This window comes from Culex quinquefasciatus, chromosome 3 (genome assembly GCF_015732765.1).
Source record: "Culex quinquefasciatus strain JHB chromosome 3, VPISU_Cqui_1.0_pri_paternal, whole genome shotgun sequence".
Taxonomy (NCBI): domain Eukaryota; kingdom Metazoa; phylum Arthropoda; class Insecta; order Diptera; family Culicidae; genus Culex; species Culex quinquefasciatus.
Window position 1 is genome coordinate 177,539,658 of NC_051863.1, and position 15,332 is coordinate 177,554,989.

The 15,332-nt window shown below is 34.7% G+C and overlaps 1 protein-coding gene across 3 annotated transcripts in view; it reads left to right on the forward strand.

Annotated features, from left to right (window-relative positions):
• Positions 1–9,941: 9,941 nt before the first annotated feature.
• The window catches only part of LOC6052422, a 62,780-nt gene continuing 57,389 nt past the window's right edge, over positions 9,942–15,332 (forward strand). For 2 of the 3 annotated variants that reach the window (XM_038260286.1, XM_038260288.1), the window contains exons 1-2: positions 9,942–10,197; positions 10,350–10,949. The gene's annotated coding sequence lies outside the window, so the exon portion shown is untranslated. The remainder of the gene's footprint in view (positions 10,198–10,349; positions 10,950–15,332) is intronic. The other variant, XM_038260287.1, reaches the window with a different exon arrangement.

Consider the following 15,332-nt stretch of genomic DNA (forward strand, 5'->3'; position numbering starts at 1 on the left):
GCGAGAGAGAAAGAGAAAAATAAGTTGCGATCGTGACAATGGCTGAGCGAGTTGTGTATCCTGAGCTTGTGGAGGAGGTGTGATTTAGGCTTGATTTGTTGTGGTGAGGAAAATGTAGAATTTAAATATTCTGAAAATTCATTTTTTTCGTTGTCACATTTTAGGTCGATCTGGGAATGATCCAACATGGCGGCCAATATATAGTAAAAAAGTAGTAAATCTTTCCCAGTTCATGAGGGGAACACCCTTGAAGAGTATCGGGGCCGGCATTTACAAAGCGGATTCAGTGGCAGTTTCATTCTCAACTTAATGTTAACATGTTAAGGTTAATGTTAACATTCCATAGGTCGCCTCCCTAAGGTGTCGTGATAAGGTCCAGTTTGTGACGATACACTACCTTCCCTTTACTAAGCAATCGATTCCAGAAGGGAAAAGATCACCAGTTGTGTTGGTCCGAGCCGGGATTTGAACCCCGATCTACCGCTTTCGAGGCGGAAGCGTTACCACTGGGCTACGTGGCTCGGGCAATATATAGGGTCGTTATGAAATATTAAGAATATTCATTTTATTATTGTAATTTTACCATTCAAACCACCAGTGTCATAAAGTTGCTGAACTCGAATTTGACGATAATAATTAGAAATTCAAAACACGAAAATATATTTCTTTTTTTCATGTTTCGATTATCCCATGTTCATTTGAAACCTTCGGATAACCGTATTTCGGATAATCGGAACATCGAATAATCAAGTCTGAAATATGAATGGCATTTAAAAAAAAAACTACGAAATAGTTAAAAAATACAAAAAAATAGCAATATAAATACATATAAACAAACATTTCCCCGAAAACAAAAGCGCTCGATTCGACCGTATTTTTTTTTTTTTTTGTGGGTCCTTAGAGTGACATATTTCCTGCTTAAGTTAGCTTTCGGTCTTTCGTCCCATCTAAACGCGTGTAATGAAAGGCCGTAAGAGCTATGTCGTACCGCTCCTTTCAAATCGACGTCGTCGTGCTATCTTGTCGCACCCGCCATTTTGACGTTCCGAGAAAAACGCGTTTTAATGTTTGACCTTGAATATACAAAAACGAGAGCACGCAATGTAAACAATAACAAACACGTTTTGTTTGGCTGACCATTCTGTGCATTGTCCCAAAGTTGGGATGAAGTTGGTTGCTGGAGTCCCGAGTTATAATTACAAATGTTTACGGTAGTCTAGCTTGTACGTGCGACAAACGCATCCTGACTTTCCTGGCCTGAAATCCCTTAGGCCTTTTGTCGCACTTACATCAATTTTCATGGAGTGACAAGATAGCACGACAAGATTGAAACTACTTTCATATATAAAGTGACAAAAATGCACGGAGTTTTTTCGGTTTTTGTTGAATATCTCAGGATTGAAATCGAATTTTGGGGATCTGTGAAGGTCAAAAGGTGAGGCATTGTGAGCTGCACAATATGGCGTTCTTAACTCAATTTGGCCCAAAATGCACGTACGACAAGTTAGCACGATGGCGACGAAATGTTGCTTCAGAAATGGCGAATGATTTAATTTTTAAAAAGTTTTATATTAAACTGTTGTGAAATTTGATAACAGTTTCAATGGATGAAAACATTGCACGTGTTGAGGAAAGTGGTTTTTTTTTTTGTAAATTTTGAACATTTACTTGTCACATAGGCAAATTCAAAACATTCCCAAGCGAAACAGATTTGTAAACATTTTTACGATAGGACTAATAATTTAGCCATTTTCGGATGGCGAACAAAAGTGCCGTTGAAAATAATTTTTCAAAAAATCATTTTAAAAAATAGAACAAATTTTAGCTAAACCATTTATGGATTACATGTGAAGAGTTATTTGTTGGACTTTCAATAGCTTGAAGTTTTGAAAATCCATAGCCAAACAATTGAAAAAGTCCTGCTATTAAATGTTGTTTTGAAGAACTAAAAGCCTGTATTTGAAGAACTAAAAGTCTATATTTTTATCGAATTCCTCCGGAAAAAAAAACGAAAAAAAAAAAACAAAAACTTTACGGTTCTTTCTGTATAATCTTCGAGATATTTAAAAAAAATTAGAAAACAAAAAAAGTTTTGGTTTTTTTTTAAATTATAGGTTAATGAATGTTATTTTTCAATAAAGTTTTTATTTTTGTACTTTTCCTGTCATTCTATAGTGCCAAAAGTACATAGTTATCATAAAAATAGCACTGCTTAAAAACATTGTAGAAATATTGTCGACATGACCCTTTTTACGACCGCAAAGGATTTAAAATGGATTTTAAATCAATTTAAAACAAATAATTTCACGGCCCTTCTTGACAGAAAAGGTCCTACATGACAGCTCCTTCCAAGGGGACAAAATTTGATCCATCGAAAATGGGCTGAAAATTGAAGAATACGACCTGGGTGCTGAAAAGACAGAAGGCGTAACGTGATTTCCGAATGATCCCCACTGCTCCTCACTAATACAACTGAACTACAGCTGTAAACATAAACAAAGTAGAAGGCTTTGTTCAAGCTCAAGCGTGACATATGTTTTGCTGTTGAAGTGACTCGTTTTGAAACATTTAGGATCTGATGATACATATTAATGTTTAGACTAAACGATGGGCGGTTAAAAGAGTCCTTCTTTGTTTTTAACGTGATGAAATATTGCGTCAGAAGTGGGGGAATTTCGTGAATCAGAAGAGCAACCGGATGGAAGTTACGAGATTATGTATCTTTGAAGCGCAGTGATAATACAGGAGTAAGATCATTCAATGTTATTTGGCAGGTGCCATTCACAGTTACTGATAATTCGTCTTAAACAATTTGTAAACATAGGTTTTGAGTGAGACATAGCGCTTATGGAAATGTTAGCAACGAATTAAGACAATCCCGATTTCATCCCTTTTCTTAAGACTGACTCAAAAGCTCGACGCCCTCGACTTTTTTATTCCTGGCAAAATAAATTATAGATCGATTACAATACTTGCCAATTCATGGCATCATTTTCCAAACAGTAAATTGGTTCCGCTTTGACAGTTCTAAATTGAGTCCGCTTTGCAGACAACTATTCTGCACCCAGAATACGACCTTTTAAAATGTTAGTCTTCATTTCAAAATTTTCGAAAATGTTTTTTTCGGGAGATCAAAAATCTCATGATTTTTCTCATATATATATTATTTGAAAATTGAGTCCTGCCAGTGCAGTGTGCAATTCGATAACTTCAATTTTATTGTTTTATCATATTTGAGTGGCTGTATTTCAGGAACGAATGGAACAATCTTTCTGCCGAGATATTTTTATTTTGAGTTTTTAAATACCATTTTTGTATGGATAGCTACTTGGCAAACCAATGATGCAAAAACTAGCTCATTTGTTTAATTTAAGAAAAACAAAAATTTACAAAATGATGACAATTAAACCCTCTACAACCCAACTACGCCTCTAGACGGGCTTCGGTCTAAAAAATCGTCAAAAATCCATTTTTCAACCAATTTTTGATCTTTAATAAGCATTGGAAAGAAGAACTTGAAAATTTTTTGAAAAAAAAAATAGGGTTGGAAGTTTGACTCGTTTTATGTGACTTTGCCAATGTTTTTAAAAATGTATTTTTTAGGGTCAACTTTGGCTGTGTTTTTTACTAACATTTGCTAAATTTTAAGTAATAAAAAGTATGCAATAATTTTTGTGGTGTCTCAGACTATGCTTCTACGCATTTTTTAACAATCGTTCCATTCGATAGTAGAAATGTAATAAAAACAAGTAAAAATTTGAAAAAGTGACTGTAAAAACATGAAAAAATTAGAAAGGCAAAATGTAATGATAGGAGGTGGTAGAATGGGCCAAATACTATCAAAAACAAACATTAACTAAACAAGATAAATGCAAATTAAAATACTAAAAATAAAACAAAAATACGTAAAACAAGTAAGTCAAGTTTTTCGTAGAACTAAACTTGCTCAAAATGACATTTTGAACACGGTAAAAATAAAAATAAAAATTGAAAAAAATGGGCAGTAGAGGGTTAATTCAATTACATAAACATTGTCTTTTACGTGAATCATGTTTTGTCTGAAATGGCTGTTGTATAATGTTTATAACATATCTCCAAGCATTACATTTCAGTATTTTTTATCACGAAACAATTAAAATTACTATCTTCCTAAAGTCGGTTCGATCACACGATATTTTCTCTGTTTATCTAACTTGTTAAAGGTTTTCAAGCTCAGTGACACTCTCAGCACCAAACACATTCATGCTCTGGCTCACATATTCAACATCTATTCAGATACAGCTCTACAGCATGGACTCGAACGCGAACAGATATCTTGGCGCACACAAAAGCGTGACATTGGTACGACAGGTTAATTCGCCCGTGAGGACGTCCACTGCCACTTGTGTGCCGGTGCCAGAAGTCGGCCGTGCTCCTCCTCAACAGGTTGTTTAGCATTGATTCGTATTAGTGGCTAAACATTTGGGTAAACATGCCCGCCGAGTGACGTCATCGAGGTGATCTTCGCATGTTTGTTGAATTGGTCCATTAAGTGTTTGCTACAACAAACAACAGCTCTTCGACACGAACTGCTCTGATTGGGGTTGGACATTGAGGGAAGCCACGTGAGCTTTCACTCCCACACTACGCGGAATAAAAATTTATGGACGGAGCCCCCCCCTTGTTACGGCCGGTATTGTTACGTGGTACAGAACACATGCAAATGAGCATCATTCATAAAAAAAAACGCCCCACACTGGGGCCAATTGCATACATATCAGTTGCACATTTGCATCTGGAGGGGGGGTTGGTAATTGCATGGGAAGAAAAATGAAGTCTCAGTTTGAATGGGAGGAAGACGTTCGTCGCCAGACTCTTTCCCGGACAGCAAACCTCTAGTGCACTGTGGGAGGATTTATGATCATAATTTGGAACAATATGAACTAGTTTTTTTTTTTAATTTTATTTCGACCGCACACGTTAGCAAAGTACAAACAACTTATTCAAATTTATTGATTGATCATTTTTTAAACTTATTTGCGACGAATCCTGCAGAATAATTCAGCGAGTTATCACCGTGAGTGTGCCATCGTGCACGTTCGCTTCAGTGTAGTCGAAGCAGCATTATAAAATAATAATCATCATTGCGTCGTTGTAGGTTACTGCATGAAGAAGAGCTCAGATAAAAACATGTGATCATTCGCGGAGGAAAAGGGTAGTCGGGGTATGAAGAGGGCAAGACTGAAAGAGAGCTACGGTGGACTGCATGTGACCAGAGTCAGAGAGGGGTTTGAGTTGTTGTGATATGGATAATGATTAGCACAATTTAGAAAAGCATTTTTTCCATTCTCATGGCGGTTTGACCGAAAGGGCTGTATTGTTATGCAATGCTTTGGACGGATAGTCAGGTGAAAAGTGAATATGTTGGCAGACTGGCGTGAAATTGTCAAGTTCATTTTGGTTTAATATTCAAAGCAGTTTGTAAATGCACATAAATTAATTGCTCAAAGAAGGTGATTCCAAAAATAAAGAAACCATCTAAACCAAGTTTATTTCATCAAAGGCATAAAAAGTTCCTATGGCGGGTTCAAATCGAAAATTGGAATGTAGCTTTAATATTTTAGACAATTTATCTAATTTTTACCATTTCACCAAAACACCAACCTGGGCTGGTGTTTGAAATTTGTTAACTGTTTTGAAAATTTCCTAGAGTTTAATCTTCTACAACTCAACCCCGCCTCTAGGCGGGCTCTGATTTAAAAATTCGCCAACAATCAAATTTTCAACCAATTTTCGATCTTTAAAAAGCATTGGAACCCTTAAAATTAAAAAAAAATCTCATTTTTATTTTTTTATAATATTTAGACATGGCCGAATATTTTATTTGGAGAATTAGGTCTGTTCGTCGCACTTGCATACAAACAAAAAGTGCATACAATATGTTGGAGTAACGAACAGCACTTATTCTCCATGCAAACTTTGAAGAAAAACCATTCGGCCCGGCCATTTTTTTTTTATATGTGTTTTTGGGGACCCCAAACATCATGCTACCCCTCGAGTTGAGCTTGCGAAGAAATTTTGTTGGTCGGTGTAATGCTATCGTTCTCTAGTGTGAAAACAAACAAAAATGATAAAGTTACTGTAAAAACATGAAAAACTGGATAGGCGAAATGTAACGATAGGAGGTGGAAAAAATACAAACATAAATTAAACAAGATAAATTCGAATTAAAATACTAAAAATGAAAAAATACAACAAAAAAAGTAAAGTTTTTCGTAGAACATAAGATGCTCAAAATGACCTCCTGAATAAGGGAAAAATAAAAAATTTCGAAAAAATATTTTGACAGTAGAGGGTTAAGTTAAAACAATAATTTTGCCAACTGAATCTGAATCTGCCCTTTCAATTGAGCAAAAGTTTCAAAATATCGATTTTCAGTCACTTTAGCTCAAATCGACGCCGGACGTGTTTGAATGGTGCTGGATAATCTGAAGAGTTCCTTGAAATTTACTAAAACCAAGTACACAAACGAGTAGAGCAACTTTTTGAAAACATTTCTGTTTATTTTCACTTTTATTAAAAGTTATGATATTCCTTTTATAAGCATAAAATGTTTCCCAAATTTATTCTAATCAGACGAGAATGCATTGGGCCCATTGTTCTATTTTCAGCTTAGTTTTTTTTTTCTTCCAGCGCTCTTTTGGGTCTGCTTAGTGCTGCCAATTTTGATGAAATTTTAAGCAAACACTCATGAAAAGTAGCATTTATAGAGAAAGTTTCCTGGCATCACTGGCTCACTCCAACAGGCGCTGTTGGTGGTGTTGGTAGCCACCCTTTGATCTTTATTTGCCTTCGCTTCCTGCTCGGTTTTCTTCAGCCTTCGATTGGAATGGGTCGTCAAATGTCAATCGCCAAAAGACTTGGTGCGTTTGGTTTTTTGATGGCGCTTGCTAATTATTTACATGTTTCGGGATTATTTTTCAAGTGAGTGACCAACTAATGTGCAAAAGAACATGTTGCCGGTAGTTGGAAGCAATTTCATATCTTAAGCGCTTTGAAAACGATAGCGCAAGTGAAAAATCATTGATGGCGACTTTCGTTAAGCAGTTAAGCTCTCATTTTGCGTGTAAATGTGTGTGCCAACAAAATGATGAGAAATGGTCTCGCAAAATAGAAATTATGATCAAAAGTGCATTAAATTTGATCTTTTTGGCTAGTAAGTGGCATACATTTGCGTGCTTACTCGAGGCAGTGCTGATGCTGGTAAGTTTATAACCTAAATAGTAGTTTTGGAGCTTTTATCGAGCATCAAACACTCCAAATGACGAAGATAGGTGTTTGATTAGAAAGGGTATATTTCCTCACGTCGCTTTTTGACGTTCCGAGAAAAACGCGTTTCAATGTTTGACCTTGAATAAACAAAACCAAAAGCACGCAATGTAAACAATAACAAACACGTTTTGGTTGGTCAATCATTCTGTTAATTGATCCAAAGTTTGGTTGAATTTGGTTGCCGGAGTCCCGAAATATAATTGATTTTTTTATGGCAGTTGAGCTCGTTTCTATGTCAAACGCGTTCTGACCTAAAATCCCTTTGGCCAATTGTCGCATTGTGTCTAGATAGCACGAAAAGATTGAAACTTCTTTCATTTGAAAAGTGACAAATATACACGGATTTTTTCGGTTTTTTATTGAATATTTCAGGATTGAAATCAAATTTTGGGGATCTGTGAGGGTCAAAAGGTGAGGCATAGTGAGTTGCATAAAATGGCATTGTGGCATTGTGAGCTGCACAAAATGGCGTTCTTAACTCAATTTGGTCCAAAATGCACGTACGACAAGTTAGCACGACGGCGACGAAATACCGTCATCAGGGATGTCATTGCGTCTGAGGGTGAAATTTGGTCATACAAATGTCTTCCTTTATGTATGCCAATCTCACTCTACAGACTCAAAGTCACCCCTGGTGACGGTAGTTGACAATTTCTAACCACGTTTTTTTTCGCAGTCAGGTGATGCTGCAAATTCATGGGCATTTTTTGAAATGGTCGTATGAATTTATAAACAAATACAATTTTTATCAATTTTTCGACTAATTTTAGTAAAACATATGAATTACCTAGAATCATAAAGACAAACTTAGTGCCAACAAACAGTTTCTAGTACCATACAATTGCTGAATATTTTAATTATTTATTTCATAAGTTCCTGGTGTAATGTCCGTTCGTCCGTGCTAATTCACCCGGGGCACGAGATTGCAACTCGTCTGAAAAACTTGTATCATTTTGTCATTCGTAACAGTGGCGCCACGTGGTGGTAGCTGCCCTGTTTATTACACTGTGAAATTATCCATGGCCAATCCAAGGAACCAGAAGGTGACAACAGAAATGTCCGTCCAAAATGGGTGTCTTGAGTCTGACTCCCTGTTTTTCAAAATCATCTAAATCATCTGTTACCTAAAAACCAGCTTCTATTTTTTTAGTTTTAATTTTTTTAAGTTTAAAATGGATGCAAATATTAATTTTATGCATGTTTATATTGTTAAATTTACTCCGGAACACGAATAAGATAGCTCGGATTAGTTTTCAAAAAGCCGTAAGAGCCATTGGTAAACAAAGTCCTTTTTACATCGGTATTCAACATATTTACGGAAAACCAATATCAAAAATGCTCGAGATTGTTCATATACACGTCCTTCAAGTGTCCCATACTTGAAATAAATGAAATTTTGTTTCATTTTCGAGAAAAACGAAAATTAGTGTCAGAGGTCACAGTGGCTCTTACGGCTTTTTGAAAACTCACCCGAGATAGAATTTTTATACATATATGACCGATTCTTCGGCTCCTTTTCAAAAAATTCCCAAGTTTTTTTCAGCGTTTTGGCTGTAGTGGCACAATTAAAGAAGAAACCCCCCAATGTTATTACATATTTGAAAAGATAATTGATTTTCCAACATAGAAATGATATGCATAATGAACAATATTATACCTGTGCTTTTCCTGAAATGAAAATGTAGCGTGACGGGACAACATCGTAAAACTGGAATTTTAAAAGGCACACTAAAAAAATCGACACAGTTTTGCCAGATTGATTTTTTAAAACTTTTGCTCTTCTACACATTATCACAAATTGAAAAGCGAATCTTTTGCTCCTTGAACTGAAAGATTTGGTTGAGATTTGAGTTTTTGCCAGCCATTTCTTTTCGTGACGGGACAACGAAAGGAGCAGATTTATGAAAAAACTCCTCTCCCATTCAATGACTTGCAGACCTTATTTGGTCAATATTGGCATTTCAGAGAAGAAAACGGATTTAAAGCACATTGCAATTATTAGATCATAATTAAAATGAAATTTTTCATATAAAAAATCACATTGAAAATTGAAAAAAGTGACATTTTGGTGTAGCTTCGCTAAAAATCGGTCATATATATATTGTTCTTTTTTCACTAAAATGCCAATAATTCCCTTTAGATATAATCAATTGGGATGTTTCACCCCTCATATTGTTGCATTTTGCAAGCCCTTTCAGATGCATTTTGAGTTTTGAAATTTAATTTGATTTTGCCAAAGTTAAAGCCTACATGTGGACTCGCTCTTAATGTGTAAGAAATAATCTACAAATTTAAATGGTTTTCAAACATAACTAGCTTTATAGTTTTTCTTTTTTAATTGTATGTTTTTTAAGAAAAATAAAAACCAGAAACAATTATGTTTCTTCAAAAGTAGTCAAATGAACACCCCTACACCCAACTACTCCCGAAGATGCATCAACAAACCCGGAAAACACCCACCCACACAGCTCCAAAAAACCACCCGCACTGCTGGCCACGTGCCACGTCCCGCCCGTAAAGAAACCATCCCAACAACAAAGTTTCCTCTCTGTCCATTCTGATGGTACGGTTCCAAACACCACTCTCGACGACGACGACGACGACTTTTCCGATCATTTCCCTGCCAGACGCGCACCGAGCCGGTCGTTTCGCGCCAAGGCACAGTTTTCGTCGACGTCGCGACGCTTTTCGCGCGAAAAACTCGAAGAAGTGGTGGTAAAGTGGCCGTTATGAGTTTATAAAAAAAAAGATACGGTTTGGGGGGTGGTGTTGGAAAAGTGTGGGAAACTTTACGAGCAAACTAGAACAGGTGCAGGTGTGGGAAGAAGAAGCAAAGGGAGAAGAATTGTTTGCCGGGAAATTGCCGATTGAGGACGATAGGGTCAGGTACACGGAAAAACAATTTGAGTGAAAAACATCTTTAAAAATTAAATCATCTCATATATTTTTGATTGATGTATATTTTTAGTTTTCTAAATAACTTATAAATCTTTCTCAAAATATTTTTTTTATTTTCCGTGTCCTCCTAAAAAACACAGTATCTTTGCCAATTTGTGGCGCGCATACCTTCGTCATTCAGGCAGAAGCATCGGCGCCAAATGGTTCCGATTATCGCCGCGTTCCGTCGGACCGGAACAGTCTGGGAAAGGCCGTGGAAGCGATCGGAGCGTTTAGGTGTAGAGTGCGAAGGACTCCAAGGCGTCCAACCAGAAGGGTGCTGCTGTTCTAGTTGAAGGTGCTGGTTACCTTCAGCCAGGTGTTGTTAGTCGCGTTCACGAACGCGTGTGTTTTTCCTCGTGGGAAGTGACGGTGATTTGTGCCTCTGATTGGGGTTGATTTGTGAAAAATTGTGTTCAACAAAAGTACAACCAGAGTTATTACCTGAAAACCAAATGTGTGAGAAAAATATGATTGGATTTTCCGAAGGCATGGCACAACAGCAACCTCACCGTAGGCCGTTGAACGGATTTTCCTATGGTGTTTGGCTGTGGAAGGACGAGCACACAGCTCGTAGTGTAATTAGGTTGTAAATTGGATCAAGCTCGTACTCAGAAAGCGGTGGCTTGTTGTACGTGGTTTAAGAAAGTTATTCGCAATTAGTACTTGATTTGCTGATTGGATAAAGCTGTTGTCATTTGGTGAGTGTTAGTGGGATTAGTATTTTTTTTTGTATAGAAGAAAATGTTTTTACTCAATCTAAAGATTCATAATTTTTTTTGACATTGTCTTTTTATTACCAAGTACCGCAGAATTTTTTTTTTGAGTCTTAAACGGAATATAAAAAAACTAAAAAAATAAATCTCAAGATTTCCGGAGTCCAGGGATATTTCTAAAATGGTTATAAAACCATTCCCCAATACATTTTGACTAAACTGTTTTCAAACTGTTCAACATAGAATTAGTTGATTTTAATTAAATATTGAAAATGTTGACATAATTCTGAATAATAACAGCAGCTTTTAAATAGCTTTAGAGCATGTATTTTTTGCTTTGTTGTCCTCTGAATTTTAATTGAACCACCATTTTTGAATCTATGTGATTTCGAATCAATAAATTTCTTTAAAAATATGTTTTGAAAACAAGATTTTTATAGCTTTTCAAGAGTTTAAAAAACAAAAAGAATTAATATGGAAGCATTGAAAATAATATCCAGGTACTGTTGAATGTACAGCAATTCCCCACCAAAACAGCATGATTCCAAAACAAAATTCTCCGGTCGGGTTATTTTTTTATGCAGTTCCTTGTCCGAAATAATTAGACCTGTATTTTTTTTTGTTTGGCCATTAGGGTAACCTACGCCGTGTTCCAATTTTTACAAAAAACCACATTTTTCAAAAATCATAACTCCGCGCCATTTAAACCGATTTTAGTTGTTTTGAACGCAAATCAAAGATGGTTAGATTAGATTAGGAAAAATAGTTCTAAAAAAACAAACGTTTAGCGTGACGTACTTTATGGATGATGCCTAGTATCCAATCTGTTTAAATATACCGTAAACCGGGGTGACTTTGATAGGATTTCAATTTATTTTTGGAATATTTCCCAACTGTAAAGGTATTTCTCAAGATTATTATTTTTAAAACATTTACTGGGGTAGGCCACACAAAGTCCGTGCACTATTTCTGAAAAAAGTTTTTTTCTATAATGTTTAGAAAAATAGTTACGTTAAAAATTCTCATTTTAAATTCCGGGTTGACTTTGATAGTCATAGTTTTTCTTGTTAAAATCAGATTAAAGATGTTCAAACTTTATTTTTACGTTAAATGTTCCATCACTAAGGTTGCTGATATAGTTTCCAAGAAAAAAATTCAATGTTTATATTTATTTAGATAAGTTTTTAAGCTTTTTAACAAAATACATATAAATTTTAGGTAAAAATGTTAAAAAGTCGGAATTTTGCTTGGAATTCGTTAAATCTAGTAATGTTGATAAAATTATCGATTTATATTACATTTGAAACTGAATACGAAGCACGAATCACAAGTTTTCACATAATATATGAAATTTGTTCAACTGAAATTGCTTATAAATTTGGAGATCTTTTTGAATTATGTTTCAAAAACACATATCATTTAATATTTACAAAATTAGTTACCTTCTCCTAGTGAAAAATTGTCCAAAGAATCCGAAAATACGTTACATTTTCCGATTCAAAATTATGTTTATTGAGAAAAACATGACACTTTGAGAAGTTTGAAATAATGCCTTTCATCAACACTAACTTAACTAACTTTTTAAACTTTTCAAAATGTTATGAAAAGTTCTTCTTGAGGTTCTTTGAGTACTCCTCTTCCATGGTCAGTATGATTCCGTGCGTATTTAATTTGTAATCTTCATTTTGCGAAAATATCTCAAACCTATCAAAGTTACCCCGGCTATCAAAGTCACCCCGTTTTACGGTATATATACGCTAAATTACATGACGACATAGGTATTTTGAGGATCTTAAAAAATAAACGTTAAAATAAAAATTCAAATGCTATTAAAAAAATTATGGATTACAAGATAATCAAGTCACTATTTCACAATCAATTCAGAATTAACAGACCAAAATTTGTTTTATTTTCTTGGATTTTAGGAAAAACTAGGACAAATTTCATTTTATTTATTTTTTTTTTTTTGGGATTTGAGAATTCTTGTTTATGAAAAAATCCCGAGAAATCCCAGTATGAACAAAAACAGAATATTACAGAATTTGCTGTAAAAATAAAAATGCTTACATATCAGAAAGCCTCAAATTGAGTTTTTCTTCCCTGAATGTTATGCTTTTACATATTAAAAATAAATTTAAAATTTTAAAATAAAGAGCAAAATCATTAAACAGATATATGCTGTGCGTGATTTTAAAGTTTTGAATTTATATTTTTTGAGTTAGGTGAAATATTTTCAATAAGCAAAATAGTTGTTTAAGCAACAAGTTGCAAAAGAAGATAAATACGACGGGTGCTGAAAAAAAAAGTTTTGCAGCGAGTTCTCTACTACATTTTCTGCAATTTCGAAAAAGACCTTTTGAGTGGAATTATAAGTCAAATTTGCATGCTTTGGTCAAACGTCTAAATATAAAAAAATGTCGAAATAGTAGTTTATGCAACAAGTTGCAAAAAGAGGATTTTTTCAGCACGAGTCGTACATTTATCCAACGAGGTTCACCGAGTTGGATAAATACGAAGAGTGCTGAAAAAATCAAGTTTTGCAACGAGTTCCATACAACATTTTTTGCAATTCCAAAAAACACGCACTGAGTGAAATTTTATGTCAAATTTTCATGTATTTTGTCAATAAACCGTTTAAATCAAAAAAATGTTGAAAAGTGTTACTTTTCAAAACAAGTGCTGAAAAGTTTAACTTTTCAGCACCCATTTGAGTGCTGAAAAGTAGAACTTTTCAGCATTTATTTTGAAAAGTGTTGCTATTCGATTCTGTTATTTTTGGTACAGAAAAGTAGGCTATTTCGTCGTTCAAGAATGACAGGAAAAGTAAATAGTTTCACGGCGGAATTGCAAAAAGTACTTTTCGTAACGAGTGCTGAAAATTTAAACTTTTTACCATCCATTTCAGTAAGAATAGTATAACTTTTCAGCACTTATTTGGAAAAGTGTTACTAATCGATTCGATTATTTTTGGTACAGAAAAGTATGCTTTTTCGTTGTTCCAGAATGTCAGGAAAAATAAGACGTTTCACGACGAAATCGCAAAAAATGCTATGTGACGAAAGAGCCTGCTTTTAAAAAGAGTGCGAGAAAATTAACTTAATTTATGGGCTTTGTTTTTTCGGTTTGTTTTTAGAACGTAAACACCGACGCTTCACTTTTCAAACGTATTTGAGACCTGAAATTAAGACGCCTCAAAAACTTGTGACAGGAAAACATTATTGAATTAATCAATGGCTACTTGGTTGGAACAGTCATTGAACCGAAAAAAATGTAAAATTGTCTGGGGAATCGATTCCCACTATCGGGTTTGAACAATTTTGACGTTTAGACCACTTTTCAAAAAAACAGTTTTAGTAAATGATTTTTGTATTTTTTTTTTGGAGAGACATACCATCCTGCATTTTTCGTCAGTTTTTTTTGTAACATCTTAGGCTATTTCCTCAAAAATTTTTAAAGAAAAAAAATCGTAACATCACCTTGAAATTTAACTTTTAAACTTAAAAATCAAAAAATCTCATAGAAGTGGCATGTACTTTTGTTTCGGAGTATTTTTTTCAGAAAGCCCGACCCATTTCCTATGAATTTGTCTTTGACCACTTTTTGATACGATACAACGGCTTCGAGATGCAGTAATTTTGAAATTGCAAAATACAAAAATATTTAAATAACATGCGCCCTTCTCAAATGTTATTTTCGAGTACAATTGGCTCCATACACATAAAAATGGCTTGTATAGACCTAGGATAACATGTCTACAAAGTTTCATTGAATTTGGAGAGGTTCGGGTACAAAAGTACCAGACAAATTCCTGATTTGAGCTGGAACTGCTCGCATGGAAAACAAATACGTTTCTTTCACTCAAAACCCTTTTCAAATGTAGTTTTCGAAATTGCAAAAAATGTTGCATGGAACTCGATGCAAAATGACATTTTTATTCAGTACTCGTCGCGTTTATCCAACTCGCAGATCCTCGTTTGATAAATTACGAAAAAATCTACTTTTTGCACCTGATTGCATAAACTTATATTTCGAACAAAATTACCTTATTGTTCGTTTGTTACCTTATTTTCGATTGCAAATTCAACGTTCATCCATGACATATTTTTTTGAAATTTTGTTTGACATTTTTCTTAACCCACCTTCATTACCAGCAACTATGCCCAAGACACCAAATCGATAAGTAAATCCTTTCTCAAGATACAGATATTTGAATATTCACAAGACCAGCCCAAAAAATTGCATCAACAAACTAAAAAATGTCTTCCTTTGGCATTGGAATCGCATCGACGAAGTTTCATTAAAAAAAAAAATAAAAACAAAAAAAATATTTGTCTATACGTAGAAAATTACTCACCTACTAATTTTTGC